Below are 25,365 nucleotides of genomic sequence, written 5' to 3' on the forward strand. Positions count from 1 at the left end.
GGCAGACACTTAACGACTGAGCCACCCAGGTGCCCCATGAGGAGACATTTTAAAAATCAAAATACTACGCTGCATTCTCCCACGTTGAGAAAGGCATGTCAATTCATCTCAGGGAGACCTCCTGGGGCGGAAGTTTTGTAAACACCCTCCAGTGGCCCCTGGGTCCTAATTTTAATATTTCTGTTCTATTTTATACCAGCACTTGCTGTTTTGTCTATGAACCAAACCCATGGTTTCTATTCAGTAAGGAAGGGAGGGTGAACATGGCCATTTTGTATTTATTCTCCCTTGAACAATAGACTCAACCTTAAAGCCTCCTCAAGTTGGAAAAAGGTCAGGGTAGAGCAGAATTCTCCAAAATATGATTGTTTCTATTTATAAAATATCGTTGTGCTACCCATTAAACCTATTTGTGTCCCCTGCATTTCCATATGAATTTGAAGATCAGCTTTTCAAATTGTGCAAAAAAGAGAGTACTTTGAATCTGTAGATCAATTTGGGGAATAACGTCATCTTTAAGATATTATCTTTTACTCTATGAACATGGATGTCTTTCCATTCGTTTACTTCTTTTTAAATTTCATTCAATAATGTTTTGTGGACTTTAATGTAAAAGTTTCACAGACTTGTATTTAATTTATTCATAGTTTATTCCATTTGACACTGTTGTAAATAAAATCGTTTTCTTAATTTCATTTTTAGAATGTTCATGGTTAGTGTATGGAAATACTAAACATTTTTGTGTATGGATCTTGTATCCTGAAACCTTGTTGAAATTTTTTATTAATTCTGGTAGTTTTTCATGGATTCTTGAGGATCTTCTACATACAAAATCATCATTTGAGAATAGATGATCCTCATTTCCAACCTAGATGCCTTTTCTTTCTTTCTCTCTCTCTTTTTTTTTTTTTTTTTTTTTTGCCTAATTGGCATCTGAGATGAAAATAGTTTTAATGGTCCATTTCCAACCTGTATGTTATTTACTTATTTTTCTTGTCTAATTGTCTGGTTAGAATATGCAGTGTAATATTAAATACAAGTAGTGAGAGCAGGCATCTTGTCTTATTTCTGATCTGATGTGGAGAAAATATTCAGTCTTTCACCATTAAATATGATGTTAGCTGTGGGTTTTCTTGGAAGTTCTATTCCTAGGTCAATGAGTGTTTTTGTCATGAAACAGTGTTTGATTCTGTCAAATTATTTTTCTACATTTATTGTGATTACCATGTAGTTTGTGTCCTTTATTCTATTAATATGGTAATTACACTCACTGGTTTTCACATGTTAAAGCAATCTAGAATTCCCTGGATAAATCCCACTTGGTCATTGTATATAATCCTTTTTGTATGCTGCAGGATTCAGTTTACTAGCATTTCGTTGAGGATTTTGGTGTTGATATTTGTAACGGATATTGGTCTTTAGTTTTCTTTTTTCTGTAACATCTGTAATAATTGTTCTCTGATATTTTTTTGGAAGAGGTTGTGAAGGATTGGCATTATTTGTTCTTTAAGTATTTGGCAGAATTCATCAATGAATTCTAGACTGTTCCTGGTAGGAAGGTGTTAATGTACTAATTTTTAAATTTGTTTTAGGGCTATTCAGATTTTCTATTCTTGAGTTTTAGTAGTTTGCAGTTTTTCTGCAGTTTTGTCCCTTTCATCTAAATTACCTAACTTGTTGATATTCAGTTGTTCATGTGTCCTCTTATAATCATATTTATTTCTGTAAGGTCAGTAATGATGTTTTCTTTTTAATTCCTGATTTAGCAACTTGAAACTTCTGTATTTTATCTTCTTGGTCAATCTAGGCTTGTCAATTTTATCTTTTCAAAGAAACAAATATGGGTTTTGTTGACTTTTTTCTATTCTCTACTTCATTTACTTCCACTCTAATCTTTATTATTTCCTTCATTTTTTTTAAAATTTGGATTTAGCATCTATTTTTTTCAAGTTTCTTAGTATTATGTCATTGATTTGAGGTCTTTCTAACTTTTTTTTCTAACTTTTTAATATAAGCGCTCATAGCTATAAATCTCCCTTTGAGCACTTCTTTAGATGCATTCCATAACTTTTGATATATTATCATTTCCTTTCATCTCAAAGTATTTTCTATTTACCCTTTACATAAATTTCTCCTTTGACCCATTGTTATTTTACAAGTCTGTTAATTTCCACATATTTATGAATTTTAAAAAATTTAATAATTTTGTTTTTAATTTCTAAATTCAGCCCATTTTGGTCAGAGAACACACTTTGTATGATTTCATGCCTTTTAAATTTATTCTGGCTTGTTCTTTGGCATAATATATGGTCTATCCTGGAGAATGTTCCATGTGCACTTGAGAAGAATGTGTATTCCGTGGTTGGATGGAGTGTTCTATGTATGTCTGTTAAATTTAATTGGCTTGCGGTGTTGTTCACATCTTTTATTTCATTGATGGTCTTCTGTCTGGTTGTTCCATCAATTGTTGGAAATGGTGTTTTGAGTTCTATAACTAATATTGTTGAATTATCTATTTTCCCTTCAATTTTATCACTTTTTATTTCATGTATTCTGGGGCTTCATTATTAGGTGCATATATATTTATAATGTTATGTCTCCTTGATGGATTGACCCTTTTTGTCATTATAAATGTCATTTTTTTATCTCCAAGAATAATTTTTACCTTAAAGTCTTTTTAATCTAATATTAGTAAGCCACTTTTGTTCTCTTTTGTTTACTGTTTGCATAGTGTATCTTTTTCCATCCTTGTATTTCTTTTTTGGGGGGGAGGGGAAAGAGAGAGAGAGAGAGAGGAAGGATGTAAGAAGGGGGGGGGGGGGGGGGGAGGGGGGGGTAGAGGGACAGGGAGGGAGAATCTTAAGCAGGCTCTAAGCTCAGTGTGGAGCCCAACACAGCTCATTCTCAAAACCCTGAGATCATGACCTGAGTCAAAATTAAGAGTTGAACACTTAACCAACTGAGCCACCCAAATGCCCCTCCATCCTTGTAATTTCAATCTCATTTTGTCCTCAAGCTTAAAATATGGTTTTATAGATAGCATATTGTTGAATCATGTTTGTTTTAATATAATTCCATCAACTCTGCCTTTTGTTTCTCATTCCCCAAATTTTCCTTTGAAGATTTTTGGCAATCTTCTTATTTGCCTCAATTGCCTTAGCCACTTCAGGCATCTACAGTGTTAAACAACTGCCATTGTGTGTGTGTGTGTGTGTGTGTGTGTGTGACAAATGTCCTGGGGATAGAGCTTTCCTCATCAAGTGAGCTCTGAGTCATATTGAAAAAAGACAGATTCTGCCAATAAAGACAAGATCAGGAAGCTGCCAAACAGCTCAAGTAGTAAAATTCTCTGGGAATGAAGCTTTTTGAGGCACTCCAAATCCATTCTGCTCCCTCCAGTGACTGTTAAGCTGCTGATTTTCACACCTATTATGGTTCTATAAGTTGCTATATTCAAGACCATCATGAGATAGCTTTTTACTTCTAACCCACTTCTTTTCTGGGGAAGACTTGACCAACACTCATTCAAGTTGCTATTTAGTGACATACACTCTTCAAGTTCTAAATAAGAAATAATGGCTACTTTGGTTTATGTCTTTAAGTTAAGGCCTTGGATATAGTTTCTTTGACCTTAAAAGAAATAAAACTTTTCTGCAGAAAGAAAGATTAATTACCTGAAAAAAAAATCTATTTGTTTATATAGCATGATCATTCAAGCTCCCATGAAAGAGCCTTTGCCATTTTCAGCCAAGTTAGATTTGCTAAATTCAATTTTTTTCTATAAGCTATACAAATTCTTTATAAATTCTTGTCCATAGTCTTAACAGCATGCACTCTAATTATTATGTCAGTAATGCACCTTTAGACTTTAACCTGGTTTTTCTGAATGTCCAGTTCTTAAAGGTGAAGAAATAACCCTATATCCTAGAAAATTGTATATTTTATGCTCTCCTTTTAAAAATGAATAACTATCATTTAGTCTATTTTTAAGTGTAGTTCTTTGTACACCTATATTTTCTTCCAATTTCATTGCTGAATGACCTACTATCACCTGAAGTTAAGAACTTTGGGAAATGGTGTCTTGATAGCATTTTCTAAAACCCCACTATAATGTTAAAAATAACTCAGCTTTTCTTAAAGTCAACTTAAATTTAAAACTTAAAGAAAATATATGGGTGCTTACTTTTAGTTGTTACCTATACAAAGTGTGTAACTTGAATGACATACAGTGATAGAATCTCTGACTTTTAGTAGTGCATATGGCCATCTGAAATAGAACCACGTTCCTTAGCCTTCCTTGCAAGTAGTGATTTTGTGGAAAAATTTGATCAAGAACTTATAAATGGAAGTGATATGTGTAATTTCTGGGTAATAACCTTACTGAGATGTGAAAGGAGGGTTAGCATAATCATCCTTACTCTTTCCCACTGAATGGAATATAATATAAATCCCAGAGTTCTAAAAGATAAATGCATCTTGAGACAACCTTGGAAATATAATGCATGCATGCTTCAAAGTCATAGAAGCCCAGATCCCTGACACCTGAACTTGCCATGACCACTCCCACCCAGCTGCCAACCAAGACTTTTACATGACAGAGAAATAAATGCCTACCTTATTTGAGATTTTGAGTTATTGTTATTTGAGGTTTGAGTCACCCCCAGCTGAATCTAATTTTACCTCATAGAGCAGTTTTCAAGGCTTAAAACTTACTTTTCTGAGCTAGGGAAGCTATTAAATACATCATAGAAATTCAATTAAGTTACTCATTGATGATCAGTACTGCTTAATCAGAATGTGCTTGGAGGAAATCTCTCTGCAACATGATAAAATGGATATTCTCAGATAGAACTGTTTCTCCAAACACTAAGGTACACTCACACTTACACCAGTTAATTTCTTATAAAATGGAAACTGACTTTCATTGTGCCTTCAATCGGTTTTGCAAGGTTGTGAATATTCACACATTAAGAATCCGTGTCTCTTTTCCTGTTAATATTGTTTATCCCTGTTATATACTATTTTCTCATTATAGAACCTAACAACCACAGTCTCTTGAAAGTCTCCTGATTTCCCTAGACAGAATTTGTACCACATATCTGCATTTCCATAGTATCTTATAGCCAACTTCTATCATTTTATTCAATACATTATTATATTTGGTGTTTCTGCATCTGTCTTGTTTACTCTGCTGTAAACATCTCAAAAGAAGTGACAGTGATCTATCCATCTGTGATTTCAACACTTCACACAGAGCATATAGTAGACTCTATTGGTTTTCTATTGCTGTGTAGCTAGTTACCACAAACTTGGTGGCTTAAAGCAATACCCATTTATTGTCTTGTACTTTCTGTGGGTCACAGGTCCAGGTGGGTCTGACTAGGCTCTTTGTTTATGGTCTCACAAGCCAAAATCAAGGGGTCAGTCAGGCCAAGTTCTGACCCACAATTTCTAGATGACTCTTCTGGATGGGTCTGCTTCCAAGCTGGTTCAAGTTGTTGTCAGCAACCTTGCATTTGTAGGACTGATGGGTCTTCATTTTCTTGCTGCCTATCAGCAGGGGGCCACTTTGAGCTTCCAGAGGCCCCCTGCATTTTTTTGTCATGTGGGCCCCTTGTATCCACAAGTCAGCTATGGGGTGCCAAATCCTTATGCTTTGAATCTCTCTGTCTTCCCTTTCTACCACCTGCTAAAAAAAAAGTCTCTTCATTTTAAAGGGCTCGTGTAACTAAATTAGGCCCACCCAGGTATCCCCCTTTTGCCATATGATTTAACAAATAATCTTGAGGGTCATAATATCATTTTCATGGATTCTACTCACACTCAAAAGGGAGGTGATTATACAAATGGAGAGGCATTTGGAGGTTGTTCATGCTTATCAGGTAAACATAAAAAATGTTTCAAATAAGAAAATGACCCCTATATCTTGAATTTTATTAGCATGTAGATATTTAAAATGTAAATGTTTCAAACCTTGTGCTAATTTTTCATTCCCAAAGAGCCATAAGCACATGGGCATAATTTCATCTTATAGTATGATCTGTAATTTAATTATCAAAGCCTTAGCAGTTTGGGTGACATGCCATTACTAACTGGATCAATAAAAAAGAAAAAAGAAAACAACAGTAAGAAGAAACAAAGCTAAGAATAAAGCATATAAAGTCCTATCAACCCATTTCCTAGGCAGATGAATGCTTAGTCATGACATTCCCAAATAACCAAAGGGCTACATGACCTTTCTAGGACAATTAAGACCTCCTCCAAAGAGACCTCTACAAATAATATTATGCCTCTACAGAGAGCAGGTGGCACTTTTCCCTTAAGACCAATAAACAAATCAACAAACAACAATGACAAAACTACATATAAAGAAAAAATTACAAATAGTAAACAGTAGTGGTGAATTATATAAATGAAATATGGCTGGGGAAAGATAATTTGGATGTGCCAAGATCATATATTTGCATATATTTGCATCAGAACACAATTGCATTTTGCAGTATAAGAGCATAACTGCTTTGCTGTGTATATGTATATCCAGAGTGGAAGATAAGTGAAACAAGGTCTAAGTGAACTTGGACTTCTTTTTGTTGAGGTCTATCTGATTCTCAGTCTCCCACTTTCACTTCCATCTACAGTTCTGCATAGCTGGAATTTTTGACTTTGCTCTACTTTCCTTACATTCTCAGAGGTAAAATAAGTGCTATTTAATAATAAGCCTCCTCCAACCTAGGGCAATGGTACTGCTAGAATTCCATTTTTTCTCTAAACCAAAGTTCTAGTCACCATGAACCTGTTTCCAGAGAAAACGTACTTGCTATTATCCTGCCCCAGAGCCCAGGGACCAGTTACATGTGGAAAGAACTCACCCACGTAATGACCCCCATTCCTGATTCTGTATGATCTGTTTCCCATGTCTACACACTGCCCATCTTGCAGGGCTCTGCTAAGATGGCTCAGAATTCTAGTACAATCATTATACCTGCCCTGTCCTCAGAACATCATGCCTGACTGTAGGTCATCCTGCTCTCAATGATGATCTTCTACCAATTTCAAACACCTTCCTCCCTTTCTTCACAACCTATTTTTTTTAAATAGCACTCAAGTCTCAGAATATTACACTTGCTTTTCATGTACAAAAAAGTATAGGTAATGCCACAATTCATACAGTCTTTCAAGAATTTCTCTAGGTAAACTCCTTTATGGGATACTTTATGTAGTCTGTTCCCTCTTCCAGAAAAACAGAATTCTTAAAAAATGGGAGGAAAACTATCTCATGCAGCAATATTAAGAGTTTTAGCTAAAACATAAATCTCTGTACACACTTATAAAGCATTAAAATGTGTACTTTGCATATCTATAAAATCCATTTACCTTGCCCACAAGAGCAACCTGAATGTGCGTGCTGTTCCGTAACAGAGTTCCATGTGATGTGTCAGTGTTGGGTTTTCTGATGGACTATACTGAGTGTAACGCCACCAGGGTCTGGGATTCCTTCCCTTCACTCACAGCAGGAAGGCTGCCCTGAATCCTGAGAGCAGATAGAACATCTCTCTGAAACACTGCCCCTCTGCTTGTTGTCGGCCACCAGCCCTTGGCTGCTTCTGCTACAATCAGCTAAGATTGTCATCTTCCAAGATTACAGGAGTCTTGCCCTCATAAACTGCTGCTCAGTCAGCTTTTGTAATGTTTGTCAATTCCATGGAGAAAAGATTAATTTGTGATTTTGTACTTGCCACCATTTCCCCTCTTTTTTTAAAAAAAGATTTATTTATTTATTTGAGAGAGAGAAAGGGAGAGAGGGAGCTCACACAGCCGGGGGTGGGGACAGAGGTAGAGGGAGAGAGCGGATCTCAAGAGGACTCCCTGATCAGTGGGGAGCCAAGCTGGGGCTTGATCCCAAGACCCATGAGATCACGACCAGAGCCGAAATCAGAAGTCAGTCACTTAACGGACTGAGCCAATCCAGGCGCCTCATCATTTCCCTTCTTTTTGTGGACTGACTGGAAAGTCATCACATCTCCCCATTCAGATGCTTAGGTCACTGTCAGTCCTCTAAAAGTTCCTGTGCTCGCCCAGCCCTTCAGTTCCTTTCCTCCCTCTAGGGTTGCCTTAAACACTTGCCATCTTACAGATCTAATGCTGAATGTCTGCTAAGAATAGCCATGCCAAAAAACTAAGCAAAACAAAAACAAATGGATGGCTTAGAAGTCTTGATATGACTGGCAAGCACTGTTCCTAAGTCACAAATGTGATTTTTGATCTCAGTTGCTAGTGACTATAACTTGTGGTCATTTAATAGCTTTACCACAACCCACATAGGTCGAGGCTATGAACCACTTGTTCATGGTTTAAAAACACTGTCCCCTGTGTAGATATCCCCAGTCATCACTATAGCATATTCTAATCATTGTAATGACTCAGAAATAAGAAGTAAAGATGCTCAGCTCTATTAGAAAACTTTGTCTGGGGCGCCTGGGTGGCTCAGTTGGTTAGGCGACTGCCTTTGGCTCAGGTCATGATCCTGGAGTCCCGGGATCGAGTCCCGCATCGGGCTCCCTGCTCGGCGGGGAGTCTGCTTCTCCCTCTGACCCTCCCCCGTCTCGTGCTCTCTCTCTCTCTCATTCTCTCTCTCAAATAAATAAATAAAATCTTTAAAAAAAAAAAAAAGAAAGAAAACTTTGTCTGGCATCTGGATGAGAATATGCTTCTCAGAATCTTTCCCCCAAAATTCCTATTTTTTCCTGCTGAAGACAGTCATTTGTAGACCTCTGTAATAGTCTACATTTTCTTTAAGTTAGCATTTATTCTATTACTAAAATCCTTTTAGTTCACCCTCAAATAATTTTTTCTGCCATAATATTTCTAATCCATTTGAGGATTAATGGATGGCTTTCACTCACTGTAGCCACATGTTAATTCTCCTAGCTCTGTTCTTTGATAAAAGTGTTATATCTTAATGTGTGAAAAATGATCCCTCCAACTCAATCAAAACTTGACTGCATTTATTTTCATATTCCAAATACATTTCTTCCGTTTGGTCTTTAGGGGCCAGTTGTTTTTGAGACCAGCAGGAAAAGAAAACCTTCCTATTTGAGTCATATCCAACTTAACTAATGGGAATCCAAAGGGGAAATGGAGGTTTGGTTTCTCTACTTTTTAAATTTAGCCTGATTAGGCAGAATGGAAAATAACTGGCTTGAGAAATATAAAAATACGTGTGGTTGAATGGTGGTTCCATCTACATGGATCAGTTGCTTAGATAAGACTAAAATAAAAACATTTACCAAATAATATACTCTTATGCACGGGAACAAAAATGACATTTATTTCTTAGGATCAGATGTCAGAGTTCAAAAGTGCATAGTGTATTGATAAATCCATAAGCTTCAAGTTTAGCTCAGTTGGAAAAAAAAAATACAGAATGTTCTGAAATCAAATTTGAACAGAAAAATTGAGAAACTGAGTAAAGCTTTAATAATGTAAACTTGTACCAATTCAAAGAATAGACTCAGCACTTTTAGTATATATTATGTTATTCACTCAAGTATTGGTGAAAGTAATTCACAGCCATAAAACCTATTAAGCCTTTTGCTTACGAGGGCATCTTATGGACAACTTTAAAAAAAGAAAATAGCAAATGCTTCATTTTATAAAAAATATTGTTGCAAGATTAGCAATAAATCCTGAATCAAAAACCTACCTTGGGTTATCAATAGTTGAAAAAGAATTTTAGTTTCCAACCTACAGACTCAGCCTAACCAATATGTATAAATCATTATGTTCTTTTTCTAATTAATAAAGATAAATACATGAGGCTTTTACATTTTTGCACACATTTCTCTAAAGCAGCTGAAAGATTCTGGATAAATTGGCTCAAACTTTTAAAAGCATGTTAGTAACTCTATGTGAAAGTCTATACATGTAGAAGGAAAACATCTTGCTTTTTCAAATTTAATATAATGAGAGTTTCTGATTTAAAAAATATGACAAAAATATGAACCTGGAAGTAATTAAATAAAAATTGAAAACAACAAAACTTTGTTAACAAAATTTATATGATTAAGGTCATACTCTTTATGGATATAAGAATGTCTCTGAGACAACCTACTCTCCTCTAATTTAGAACAAATTCTACTATGTCAGGAGACATAGCGCGGAGAGAGAACAAGTCAGGGATTAGGGGCAGAGGGAGAGAGAGAAGCAGGCTCCCCACTGAGCAGGGAGCCTGACACAGGGCTTGATCCCAGGACCCCAGGATCATGACCTGAGCCAAAGGCAGATGCTTAACTGACTGAGGGACCCAGGCACCCCACATTATGGTAGCTTCTTAAAAGGTCAAGTATATGCCTAAAATCCAGCCATTCAATTCTAGGTATTTACTCAACAGATAAGAAAAATATATGTCCACACAAAGACATATACCTAACATTCATACAACCTTGTAATAACCAAAAACTAGAAAGAGTTTCCATGAAAGGGTAGGTGAGTAAATATAATTGTATTGTTTCATTGAGTAATACCATTTAAAAATAAAATGAGGGGTGCCTGGGTGGCTCAGTCAGTTAAGCTTCCAACTCTTAATTTCAGCTCAGCTCATGATCTCAGGGTCATAAGAGCAAGCCCCACACTGGGCTCCACACTCAGCAGGGCCAGGGAGGGAGGCTGTCTGCTTGAGATTCTCTCTCTCCCTCTCCCTCTGCCCTGCCCCCCACTTGCATAAGCATGCCTCTGTGCTCTCTCTCTCACTAAAATAAATTTTTTTTAATAAAATAAAAATAGAATAAAATAAAAATAAAATGAACTACTCACATTTGTTAGGACATAGAAAAATCTCAAGATAATTACACCTGGTGAAAGAAGCCAGATTAAAAAGAGTGCATACTTTATGATTCATTTATATAAAATTCTAGAATATGCAAAGTAATCTACAATATAAGAAAGGAGGTTACATGGGTGTGGGGAAGAGAAGCCAAATGGAGGGATTGCAAAGGGGCAAATGGTTATGAGGTAATAACTCTTGGGAGTGATGGATATGTTCAGTACCTTAACTGTGTTATTGGCATGTGTGTGTGTGTATGTGTGTGTGTGTACAATGTAAATAATATACATATATAAAAAGACTTAAATATATATAAATATATATAACTTGTTGTCAATTATATCTAAATAAAATAAAATAAAAATGTTTAAATATATAGCATATCAAAATTTGTGGAATGCAGCTAATGCAGTGTTTAAAGGGAAATTTATGATTTTCAATTTATATATTAGAAAAGAAGAATGATCTAAATCAATGATTGAAATTTCCATTTCACAAAATTAGGAAAACTAGACCAAATTAAGATAGAAGGAAGGAAATAATAAAGAGCAGAAATCATTGAACTAGAAAACTAAAAGCACAAATTATCAATAAATATTAGTAATGAAAGAGTGGACACAACTAGAGTTCCTACAGACATTAAATAATTAAGGGAATAGTTTGAATGACTTTATGGCAGTAAATTGGAGAAGTTAGATATAAAAAATTGTTTGGAAGGCAGAATTACAAAAATGGATTCAGGAAGAAATAGTAAATCTTAATAGCCTTAAGTCAATTAAAGAAATTAAATTTGTAACTAAAATTTTCCCACAAATAAAACTCCTGATGGATATATAATATACATTATATAATATAATCATAGATTGCATATATATCTTTCATGTATATAAATAAAAATGGAGAAAGAAGAGAGAAGGAAAAAGTTGAGGAGAGGAAGAAAGAAGAAAAGAAAGGAAGGAAGGAAGGGATTATCATGTAATAACTTATAATAACTATTTATAAGCCAGAGTAGATAATAAATGACAAAGTTGTGATTCAACCTAGCTCTGTTGCATTTCATGACCCTGCTCCTTGCCTTTATCACAATCACATATGCCTACCTACTGCTAAACACATCAGTAAAAATGGTATTCACTTATTTAAAATTCACCTAGCATGGGGGACATTAGGAGAAGGAAGGGAAAAGTGAAGGGGGCGGAAATCAGAGGGGGAGATGAGCCAATGCGAGACTATGGACTCCGAGAAACAAACTGAGGGTTTTAGAGGGGAGGAGGGGGGATGGGTTAGTCCGGTGATGGGTATTAAGGAGGCCATGTACTGCATGGAGCACTGGGTATTATATGAAAACAATGAATCATGGATCACTACATCAAAAACTAATGATGTATTGTATGGTGACTAACATAACATAATAAAATAAAATTTAATTAAAAAAATAAAAGAAAAAGAAAAAAATAATAAAATTCACCTAGAACCCTAGGCTCCATCAGTCTAGAACCCAGATTGTTGTGTGTTTTTTTCCCTTCAGTTTCACTTAAATTGAGATAGATCTATGTTTAATATGATTAACAGACTCCTCAGAGTGACATGAGACATTCATAAGCAAACTTCAACAAAGTCATAGATTATTTTTCAAATCAAGTAACTACAAATTGCATCTAATTAGATCAAAATCTAATCAAGGTTTGCCAATTCCAGAATAGATTAAGAAAACCACACTAAGGCTCATGTTGGCAGTTGTCTCTTATAATTGTAGGCACACCCTCAGAATCATGGCACTTTGCTTTCTTCACAGAAGCCAACTTATGGCAACACTCCCCCCCCATAAACATCCAGGCTCCAAAGGAAGGGAACCCAGGATGTGAATTATCTCACGAGCTTTCCAACTCCTAATTTTTTTTTAATTCTAAATTATTTCTCACAAATGCCACTTGATGCTTCACTCACAGCTTTATTTACATTGTCTACAGCATCATTTCCTCATGAAATGAACTAGTACAGCTTAGTTAAACCAAATAAAATCATAATCATCTGAATTGTCTGTAAACTATTAGCTAAATTTATAACCTTGCATTTGCTTAGTACAGCCAAAGTTTCAAATATAGAAAGCACAAGAATAAACCAATGGTAACATGTAGACTCTAGAAGATCATCTGGGTAATTTAGAAGGTGGACTTTCAAGAATTCTGAGGCACAATTACAAGAGAGTAAAATTTCTTGTGCAATCTACAGTAAATGTAGCAAAGAAAATTAAGACGTAAAAAAACAAGGGGAAGTTCATTGTAAAAACATTATCAAAATACTTCTACGTAAGGTATTTTGCTTTCATCTTTAGATAAGTTGAAGAGAAAAATCACTCATTTTAAAATAAAAAAAATAATTTTGTTTGGTCTGTCTACTGAACACTTTAAAACTTTTAAATTTTTAATTGCAGTAGACAATAATTTAAAATTAAGGAAAAAAAACCCCAAAAGTGGGTACTGATGCCCATGACAAAAAGTCCCCAGCACTCTGTCGATTTCCCTTAATATACTTACCTTGCATTGTCACTGAAGATACTGCTAAGAGAAACCTTTCTGTTTTTAAGCCAGGGGACATAATGGAGCTCAAGTGACCACATTTTAATTTTGAGAAATAAAACAAACTCTGAAAGTATTTTAAGCCATAAGTAATTTCAAGTGAATAGGAACAATAAGTATTTCTGCGTGTCATGCAGAAATAAGCATTCATTTGTTACTCAAAAGAAAATTTTATGCAGTTTTTGAACATCTCAAGGCAAATAAATGTTCACTTAAATTCACAATATCTCTGTTGGTCTTTCAACCAGAGAAATATACTTCTGAAGCTTTCTTCAATTTGTTCCTCATTAACTATGATTTAACTTTGTCTGCACTACCATATGTGATAACTGGGTTTTTAAAGGATATCACATAAAGCTTCTTAAAATATTAAGATAAACATCTTGAAATAGATGTTTTTCTCATCAGTAATCCCATTAAAGAGAGGAACTGGTTTTACACTTTTGCTCAAAATCATGTGTCAGGCAAGGAGAAATAACACGTCTTTCCTTCTGCAATTCTCAAGACTTTTCTTCATTAAATGTGGTGATACAAAAAGCAAAACTGAGTAAGAGAGAGAAAGATTCTAAGACACTCTCAGCATAGGGATTTTCAAAATAAGTTTCCAGTTGGCTTTTTCAACTAGTTTTACCTTTTCTGATAAGAATCACTTTGACATAGATTAACATAAACAGGTGGACTCCTTTTCCCAGAATAATATAAACAGATTGTTTCCAACTACTTTACCACAGTCTTGCCTCCATGTCCAAAGTTCAGGCAAGCCTAGGTTATCCTGTCTTCAGTCAATAGACAGTTCATATTTGGAAATGAAAAAAAACAAGAGTTCAAATTAGGAAAGAAAGTATTTTGTCATAGCTGGAATGGTTTTAAGTGAAGCAAATGGTTGTAAATAATGAATGATAGAGCATATATTTTGGGACATTATGGCTTAAAATACTATTTACTTTTAATTTCACAAATAAACACAGCTGTATTGCTCTGAAAAGCAATGAAAGGCATGCACCTCCGCTAGCAGATTTAGCATTTCTGACCAAGTAAGACACCAACTTCTTAAAAAATATGCTTCATGCACTGTACTGATTTTTTTTTTAAGATGTAAATTTTAATACATTTCTTTTTTGAACTTGAACGGGAACCAGAATGGGATGATCCAGAAGATGACCTGTGGTGCCTGGGTAAAGTAGTGGTGTTCCGAGGGGTTGGCCCTGGGCTCAGGGTTGTTTAGTGTTTTCACCAATCACCTGGCTTTTGGGTGACCGTGATCTTTTTCGTCTTTTTTTGCGATCACCAGATGAAGAAGATCTAGAACGACTTCTCTTTCTGTTCCTCTCAGGAGATGATGATGAACTTGAATAAGATCTTTTTCGTGGGGAAGAAGAGCCCCTGTGGGACCTGGAGCTGGATCTCGATTTCGACCCACAAGATCTCAAACGTTCTCTGGAACTGGAACGAGATCTTGACTGCGAACTGGAAGAACTTCTTGAATGGGAACTTGACCTAGACCTTGAACTTGAGGAGGAGGATGAGTGTGATGACGATCGTGAATGTGAAGATCGAGACTTTGAGCGACTTCGTCTATTAGATTTCTTTTTATTACTATCTTCTTCTTCACTGGCATCAAGATTATATTTTGAGAGATTTATATTTAGAAAGATCTTCATCCTCATCCTCTTCTTCTCCCTCAGATTCTTTATCTTCAACTTCCTTTAAAATAGATGCAGGACCAACGGCCTTCCCTGTGTATTTTTTTCTTTTTACGTCCGAACTCAGCATATTCACCATCAGATTCTTCTCTTTCTATATATTCAACATTTTCTCTTTCATTAAAACCACCACCATAGCCTGTTCTTTCTTCTAACTTAGCATACTTTGGAGTATTACACATGTTACAATCGATCTTCTGGCCCAATTCACATTACTGCATGTTTCGCACTGCCAGTCATTAGCACTAAAAAGGCCTCGGCTCTTTTCTGCAAGTGTCTTTGCTATTTCACTACCCCCAGCTTTCATCATCTTAGCCTCAGTTGTTTTCTCCCGACCACATCTATTACAGCTGGTTCTTCTGGCAAAGTCTACATTTCCACATTTTTTTGTCAGGGCAAATCCAGTCACCGTCACTGACTCGGAAATTCTTGGTCGACATCTGGACGCCGCCACCACAGTCACCCGCAGCTACTCCAACTCCCAATTTAAAAGAACTTTACTGATACATTATTCCTTCAGCTTGGATAGCCAGATGGTTTTTCCAGATTATGTTATCACAAAATACAGGCTGCCAATTTTCCTGTAAAATAACTATCAATCTTTTAAATATGACATATCAATACCATTTTTTCAATGTTATAGCAAAATACAATGTGCCAATTGGCAAGGTAGGTGATGGATCCCATTGTTTTATTCTTTACTGGTTGTCATAAATGAAGTGAACTGAAATGTATAAAAAGTGCTTGTAAACACTGAAATGCTATTCAAATAAAAGATTTGTTTGGGTTTCCTTCTGTTGGTCTCATTGGTTATTGAGTTATAAAGTTGCTAATAATTTTAGGTACCTCTATTTTTTTCACAAGAACATTTATTAAAATGCTTAGCTTTTGGGGTGCCTGGGTGGCTCAGTCAGTTGAGCATCCAGCTCTTTATTTCTGCTTGGGTCATGATCTCAAGGTCCTGGGTTCAAGCCTCACATCAGGCTCTGCACTCAGTGGGAAGTCTGCTTGTCCCTCTCCCTCTGCTCTTCCCTCCCCACCCCCACTCATGTGATAAAATATTTTTTAAAAAATGCTTAGCTCTTTAAAAACCTGTAAATGAGAAAGGTAATTTTATTAACCCAGACAGTGCAGTGTGAGCTTATGAGAAGCTTAAGATTTAGTGCTATCCTCAGGTGAGATATTTGTTTATTAGACTGAGATGCTTAGCAGAAAAGATGAGAGGAGCATATCCTGGGTTAAGTTTTTTTAAAAACACAAAGAATATTTCAAGGAGAAAATAAACATTAGGGGCTGTTTTTGTTGTGTGTAGGTTTCTTTCCATTCTGCTCTTTTAAAATCCATTTTATAGATTTTGTAATTTTTCAAGAGTTAAGACTTTGCAGCTTAATTTATGTGATTATCAAGAGAAACTAATTCAAAAAATGGACAACTTTGTGGAAGTGACTTTATCAGGCTTCGAAAGCCAAAATTTAAAAGGAAAACTAATTTCATCACAAATATCCTTCAGTCAGCAAAAGCTCTAATTTAAAGTGGTCAGACTTCCTGAAACACTTAAGCAGTTAAAATCCCTGATTTATTTTACATAATGGGAGGAACTCAGGCAACAGGACCCATTTCAACTCTCATCCAGAATATCAACCCCTTTTCAATTTTACCTAGTTGTTAGATGAGTGTAGTACACACTGTGAAACTCTGATTGGCTATAGAAATTACTGGAAAACCTGACTTTGTCTAAACAAAGACCTTTCTCATTTCTTAGCTGAGACATAGCTGCATATACATTTCTGAGGGTTTTTTTGCCATCAATATCCATTGCCTAAAATGTATTCAAAATGATGAGTACGAATATGCACATATTCTAAATTGCTAAGAAAAACTCCACTGTGAGTGTCTCCGAAATGCCAGTGTACCCACTCTTCCACATGCTTTCTCTCTCTAGTCTCTTCCTTCATCTCCCAGCCCGATTTCTGAATATCCAGAGGATATATCTGAAGTTATTAAAGTTGAGACTGAAGAACTCACTCAAGGTCATGAGACGGCAGTTATAATAGCAGCCAAGAAAAGGAACATCTTTTTTGCTCAACCTAAAACTGGTAGGTTAGTTGGACCCTAATGTCTACCGTGGGAAACCCAGACTCATCCTGCAGGTGACTCTGATTAAAATGGGACATAAAGAAAAGGATCAGAAGTAGAATCTTTAAGGAGACCCTTACAAGCTAAACAATACACAAAACATAATCACTTACTTTGAAAACCATATTCATATTGCGTGTCTATGTATTTGTATGTTTCTATACATGTAGGAAAACATATGGAAGGAGCACACCTCTGTATCACGTGAATTGCTAAAACAATCACTACGATAAAACAATTAAGTGCTTAAAATAATATATATCAAAATATCGAATTTTTCTTAAATTAAAAGCTACATCAAATCACTTCAGATTTATTTTTCAAAAATTTCTGTCTAAAGGTAGCATGGTAGAGTAAGAGCAGAAATCTGGTTAAGTGCATACATTTGCATTTGAATGTTGCTAATCACCAGCTGGGTGAACTTGAGTGAGTAATTCCCCCTGAGCTTTGCTCATTTGTGAAATGATTGAATTGAGCCAGTAACCAGAATGTTCTTTGCCACTATCAAAACAGATTTGGGTCTTGCATAAGCAAAATTAAAAATTTTACAGAGACATTTAAGATTATTTCATGTATCCAAACCATTATTAAGACACTGCGTTAGCTAACTCTATAAAAAAGATCTGTCCCGTAAAACAGTAAACCTCAGATCGGTGCTGATGAGGTCCAAGGGGACAGCAGTGTCCCTCTCTAACATTGCTGGCCTTTGAATTCCAGGCTGTCTGCTTGCTGAGAGCAAGGAGCTTGTTGGACATTGTTATATCCCTAGGGTGTGTTAGAGGCCCAATATATATTTGTTGCATGACTGATAAGGCTCTTAAATCGAAGCCTCTTATACTCAGGTAAGAGATCTATTTCATGAACTGGAGAATCGCTTGGCATAATTTAAAAGAAAAATAAATAAATAAATAAATAAATAAATAACAAAGAGACCTATTTTACTGGATTTTTGCTTTCTGTTTGCCCTGCACTTCTTCGCTTCCAGTTAGGAAAAAACCTCTTTCCACTCTTCTTTAAAAAATATCTACTCATTTTATAATTGCAACAGGGCACAGAAGTGCATGTGGCAGCCCTGATGGATGTATTTCTCACGTGAACTTGAAACCTGAAATGTATGTACCTGAACCACAGATTAATCAACACGGGAGCATGAGCTGCTGTGTCTTACTGATTAATTATGCTGAATGATGGATACAGCTTTAATCACTTTACCTGATAGATGTAGGGAGCCTGCAAATGACAGTTACCATATCATTTCTCAATAAACTGCTTTCTAACCACCTTACTGCAGAAATTTCCAGAAGTTGATGTTCCAAAGGGAGAAAAAAAGGCATAGGATTTTCCATGCATCACTTTACATTTCTACTAATTTATCTTTAAGTTTGTTCTCTGACCAAGAAATCATACCTATGTAAATACAATAATTATCCAGGAATTCCATTGTCTGGAAATCTGTCTCATCAACTAGAAAACATAATTTAAAAGGTTAATAGGATTCAGAATCAGGTTTATAATGCAGAGAAAAACTCTTTCCTTGAGCTAGAAAATCAGCAACTCATGGTTAAAATTATATGTCTAAAAATGAAGAGGAAGAAACATACCTACAAACCACCTCTTCTCCTTTTAAGAGGAAAATGCCAGATAAGAAAAATGGAAGAGCTTAGTGATCACTTCTTTAACTGGAAACAAAGAAAGAAACAAACAAAGAAACCAGGATGTACTACATAATTAATATTTTACTTCTAGACAGTTCAGTAGACAGCCCTAAGGGGAACATGAATAATATGTGGACCAATGAGACTTAACAAATTGGTAACGACCTCTCCCTGTTCAGAAGACACTGAAGTTAATTAATTCCTCTTTCCCTTTTCCTTTCACTGCATTTTGTACTTCTGTAATAGTTTATCATTAGCATAGTTTTTCACACTACAATAATTAATGTGAAAAATGTATTAGCATTACGGATGGACACTGGTCTCTCCTTTATTAGACGTAGTGGGGACCTGGAAAACAGTGGCCATCATATCTCATTTAACACTGTTCTGAACAACATTTAAATAGTTCCCCACTGGTAGTAGATGTTCAATAAAATCTTACTGAATTAAGTTGAATAACTGTATAGATTCTGCAGAGGAAAAGGTTAGTTTGCCCATTCCTGATCTCCGTAACGCCTTTCAACTATATGTAAACTGCCTTAAACCTCAGCCCCACTCAGACCCTGACTGACCCTGCACCCATAAAGGGCTTCTCTCGAATTTGTGGGCAGTCCAGCCCTTGCAGTGAATGCCAGTATCTTCCAAGAGGCACCCTCTCTTACTCCGTCACTTTGTATAGGCCATTCGTGAGTCCTCCGCCACACTGTTCCTTCATGAGAATTTCTGTCTCCCCAGGGGGCATTAGGCTGAGCCTGGTGATAGAGATGTATAAATGAAGGAGGCATTTTCTGGGGCTTAGCTTCCTACCCATTCCCTTTGCTGAAATCCCAGCCCTAATCAGGAACTTGAGTACTTAGACTGGCTGGGAAGCTTCAGTTGCTGACACCTGCTCTTATTTTTATACCCAAACTTAAACTCTTTCCACCATTTGTTCTAAGTTCAAAGCACGTTGAACTTGCTTCAGCAAGGGGAAGTGCCCACACTCAGCTTCACCAGGAAGCAGCCACCATGCAAGAGGCTAAACCAAAGTATGAGGATTAGGGTCCACACATGGCTGGTTTGAGACGTGGACAGACATGTGAGCCAGATTTCTGGGGTTGTCTTTGAAAGGTAGGAGAGTAGTGGCAGAGTTTCAGGTTGAAAAGCCCTTTTGTGGCAGTTACGAGGTTATCAAGTCACAAATAATTTGGGCAGTCCAAGAACCTTGAGTTCCATAGCCAATTTCTTCTTAACTCTCTAAACTTCAGTTTCCTCCTCTAATAGAGATATTATCTGCTTTGTTGTAAGGTTTAAGTGGTGAATGGAGCAAGCACATAAAGGGCCTGTTACAGTATCTGGTTTACTAGGTGCCTAACAGATATTAACTACATTTCATTTTCTCTTTTCATATAAGAACTAACTGCAGTTCACTCAAAAAAAAAAAGTAGGTTAGAGAAGTGGGCATAGCCCTAGAAGTGACCAGTAACCTAGGAGACTGCCAGAAGGACTGAATCGGTTTGACCCTAAATGGTGGTGATTCCAGTCATGAAGTGAGGAGAACTATGGGCCTTGCTCCCCTGACAGACTCTGAGCGTTGTGGTGACAAACCCAGACCTGTTGCCTTTTGCCAACTCTGCTGCTACAAGGTAAACGCCAGGCACATGGTGACAACAGAACTTACAGACAGGCCAGCCCCAACACCTGTGGGACCCAGGCCAACACTACAAATGGAAGCCCATGTATCTTATGTCTAAATATCAAAATGTTACAAATAAAGCTATCAGACCCTTACATAAAATATGGTGTATTCTCTGACCTTACAAATTTACCTGCATATAAGTAGGAAAGCCAGGTTTGAATTTACTATTCTTGGACACTTTGGGGTTTCCTGCTGGAATGTGACGCTACGAGGAAAGCTGTCTCCAAACCCTCGTCTGGCCCAGCTTAGGTCTTCATAGTGAAGGTCTTGCTGCCTTCCACCATCTTCAAAAGAAGCCCCTCACAAGCCCCTTGGGCATGAGGGTAAGCAGACTGGTGGCTTGGTATACTTTCAGGTGGAAAGGATCAAGGAGAAGGCTTGTACAGGCTCTGGAAGCTGACTCGTGGCCAGGTGGCATAGATGGAATACTGGGTACTCAGAGTACAGTCTAGAAGGGGAGGTGCTGTCAATAATGAGGACATTCCCTTGGTCTTATGCTTCTCTGGTTTCAGCCAAGGGAAGCTAGAATAGGGTCCTGTGAAACCCAGAGGCTGGGAAAGAAGTCCTGCTGCACAAGTCTAAGGGCAAGATGCTTAAGTGATGGCTTTGGTACCAGAAAAGACCACTCCCTGAATGCAGGAGCCGCAGCCTTCGGTTAAAAGCAGAATGAGTTATGTCCAAGAATATCTGATAATCAGTGGCTGATGCGCTATGACAGTGGCTCAGGGGAATTTTGCATTGGGAATTTTTTAAATTTCTTTTTTCTCTAAGTTTCTTTTTGGATATGAGGGCGATCTGGCTGCGACATCTGTCACCCCCTTGATCGCCAGGGTTGATTCGGCTGATCTGGCTGGCTAGGCGGGTGTCCCCTTCCTCCCTCACCGCTCCATGTGCGTCCCTCCCGAAGCTGCGCGATCCGTCGAAGAGGACGACCTTCCCCGATAGAGGAGGACCGTTCTTCGGTCAAGGGTATACGAGTAGCTGCGCTCCCCTGCTGGAACCTCCAAACAAGCTCTAAGTTTCTTTTTTCTCTTTCCCCATTTTCTTCTCTATTTTCATGGCTTCTATGTGTGTACACTGTTGCTTTATTGTATGGAACTAGCTGGGTTTTTTGCCACTCACAGGATAGGTATGTAGTCCTTGAGTCTATTTAATAGAAAAATGTACCCATAACTTTTATTTGGGTAATCAATCAATATCTTTATATGAAAAAGCCTTGAATTGTTCTTGCAAATGATACAACCCACCTAAGATCCTCTGACCAAAGCTCTACCTATAAAAGACAGTAAGACTAAACAGCTTTAAAATAAAGATTTAAACTTCTAAATCTGTATTCTATTCTATTTTCCAACTAGGGGAGCTCTCCAAAGCAAGAATGGAAAATTAGCTATCTATCCAGAATTGCTACATTTGGGAAAAAAAGTCTGAATGACGGGTAGTTACTTAGAAACTACGGTTTTCATTATTCAGATTATCATGCCGCTAAATTAAGGTGGTAGTTCTTCATAAGTATAATCGCAGCAATTTTAAGTTGGTAGGGACTTTAAAAATGATCAAAATCACTGTGGTGGGAGGTATATTTGAAAAACAAACAAACAAACAAACAAACAGAAATTCAAGTGATTTAGTTAGTTAGTTAGGTCCTAAGAAGAGAGATTGGGCTGGAACTCAGGTCTCCTTTCTAGCTAAGTGGAAGTCTTAATCAGTGTGGGCTGCTATAACAATTTACCATAGAATGGGTGGCTTAAATAACATTTATTTCTCTCAGTTCTGGAGTCTGGAAAGTCCAAGATCAAGGTGCTGGCAGATCCTGTGTCTGGTAAACGCCCTCTTCCTGGCTTGCACATGGCCACATTACTGCATCCTCACATGGTAGAGAGAAGCTTCTCTCTCACAACTCTTCTTATAAGGGCACTAATCGCATTCATTACAACTCCACCCACATGACCTCATCACCTCCCAAAGGCCTCACCTCCTGACACCATCACATTAGAGGTTAGGATTTCAACATGTGAAGTTTGGAAGGATACACACATTAAGTCCGTAATAGTGAGCTTTCCTCTATAATGAGGTACTGAGTCTAGGACTGTGAATACCGAAGTGCATTTCCAGATTTCCTTGAAAGACTTAAGATAAAGGTAGGAAATGGTGGTAATGAAAGGAAGAAAAGTTTGAAGAATAGGAGCTTCCCTGTGCCTTATCATATTTAGAGAGGAGACTCTCCTGGGTCAGACACATTCACAGAACCTGCCACCTTTTCCGGAACCCAGTGCCTATTCTGGAACAATTAATATGTTATCTTTCTAAAGAAACTGGTTGATCTAAAGATAGAAATAAAAGAGGCAGAAAGTCATAGCAAAGAGAACACCATCCAGGAATTTGAAATATTAAACATCGGGTTTGAATTCGGTTTGAATCATCATCCCACACACTTGTAAATTTTCATGAAGTACAGAACTCACAAGGCACAGGAAGATGAGTCAAAGCCTTTTCCTCCACAGAAATCACTTTCTGAGTTGCTCTTTGGGGAAAAGAGCTGGGTTAAATGAGACCAAATGCTTTGCATGTTTGATTTGAAGTAGATCTGACAATGGCACACCAAGGAGGCATCAGCATTGGTAGCCAGAGCTGGTGTTACTGAGCAGCAAGGCAGAGGCACAGAAATCTATAACAACAGAGAATCAGCCCAAATAGGATTAATTTAGGACTGCCTGTCAGTTGTGACTCTTGGGCCATTTGTATAAGGAGGACTGGCTGGGATTGTAAAATGGCCTTGAACTCGTTTTTAGTTGTCACTAGCTGTATGGACTTAGCCCGTAAATTTAGCACATGAGATGAATGATTGAAATGAAACTGACAGAAGGTTAGCAATTCCCCAAGCAGGTAGGTTCCTCTTACCTAAGTTCCTAAGGGCATGCATTCCAAGGAATATGCTTGCAATATTAACTCACTTAGGATGGGAGCTTCCATTTGCAGGGTGAAGTGATTTGTCACATATCAAATCCTGACTTGGCATCCCCTCAAGAGCAACTTGGGTATAATCCCTTGAGAAATAGGAAAGGCAGCATAACTTCCAGAGCAATGTTGGGAGTGGATTCTTGGTGACTCAACATGAGAAAAGCAAATGTGTTTTATATAAAATACAGAAAAAAAAGTCTCTCCTAGAATTATAAAATACTGGACATGGAAAAGATCCTGGGGGTCATCTATTTTAATCTTCTTATTTTAGAGACAAGGAGCAAACTTCTAGAAAAATTAGAGGACAGAACCAAGATTACTGAGCTAATAAAGAAAGGTAGTATAGAGTAGTGGCTTTACAAGGGTATTCTAGCATCAGACTCCCTTGGTATAAATGCTGGCCCCACTGATCACTGGCTGTGTAAGTGTGAGTGGGTTACTTGAACTTTCTGCATGTCAGATTTCCTATGTATAAATGGGGGTCATAGTTTCTACTATATTGAGATTACTTGAAAGATTAAATGAAATATTTTGTATAAAATGGTTTGTATAGTTACAAGTCAGATGATAAATAATTAGTAAATGCTAACTAATATTAATATAATAATACGATGACGATGATGATCTAAATTCATCATTTTTGTTATGTGACAAGAAATAGTCCGGGAATCTCCAATGTGCTCTCTGATACTCACAGCAATTTCAAAGTCAAATTTAGTTAACTAGTCAACTATAATCAAATGAGAGGCTTTTCTACTGAAAGAGGTAATTGCACTACTGGCAGATAAAAACTCAAATACTTTTGGAAGAGTTGAAGAGACTGGGATGGATAAAAGGACGATTAAAGAACTTAGTAATATGTGGAACCATTAAACCTGAATGGATAAGTAGCTGTGGACAGATATCATCTAGGAGAGGGATGTAGTGAATTGTCACAGAATTCTGTCTTTCGATTCGCTCTAGATGATATATCCATAAATAACCTCAATATAGAAGACAATGTTTATCGGCTAGGAGGATGAAGTTAAATTGATAAGGTCAAATCTTGGCAGACTATAGCCAAAAGATAAATCTGGAAAAAAAAAGTGTAAACAGATATATTCAGATTTTTAAAAATCAACTACATAAACAAGAGACAACCAAGAGGTGCAGTAGCACATGTCAAACATTTATCAATTTTAGCTGCCATTAAACCCAAAATGATGTAAAACCCAAAGGGCAGCAAATTTATTGACAACAAACCCATGCATCAGCTGAACACTGTGAGCAAACATTTTATCAAGAATTTGAAAAGCTGAATGTCTATTGCCTCTCAAGAATAATATCACAAAGTAGAAATCAAAGTCCTCAGGAAATAAATGGTGAGGAAAGTGGCAGAGATGAAATAAAAGCTGATAGATCTTTGAAAAGGAGGAAACAAAAATAAAATCAACACAGTAGGAAAGATAGAAATGGGAGGAACATAAAAGTGAAACAAAACAAAACAGAAGAAAACACCAAGGCAGAGAGGAGAGAAATACAGCAAATGTACAAAAGAAATGGAAGAAAGAATAAATATAAAGGAGCAAGAAAATGATGGAGAAGCAAACAAAGGGAAATCCAGCATACACCTACATAGGGTCTCTAAAGAAGGAATCAAGTTACTGGAAAAAATGGAGTCCTAATTCAAGAAATATTTTCTGAAATAAAAATAAACTTGAATCTGAAAAGACACATCTGTGCTAGAGAAATGGACCCAGAATAGTGGATACCAAGATGTAGGCATTGAAAAATACAGAATCCTTTTCACAGCCAGAAAAACAGATGAAAACATGAAATGATGGGAAAATCTGCA

The 25,365-nt window shown here is 36.8% G+C and overlaps 1 pseudogene; it reads right to left on the bottom strand.

Moving 5' to 3' along the window:
* Positions 1–14,528: 14,528 nt before the first annotated feature.
* On the bottom strand, positions 14,529–15,544 carry LOC118002653 (annotated as a pseudogene).
* Positions 15,545–25,365: the final 9,821 nt, after the last annotated feature.

Source organism: Mirounga leonina, unplaced genomic scaffold (assembly GCF_011800145.1).
Source record: "Mirounga leonina isolate KUSES-001 unplaced genomic scaffold, KU_Mleo_1.0 Mir_82, whole genome shotgun sequence".
NCBI lineage: Eukaryota > Metazoa > Chordata > Mammalia > Carnivora > Phocidae > Mirounga > Mirounga leonina.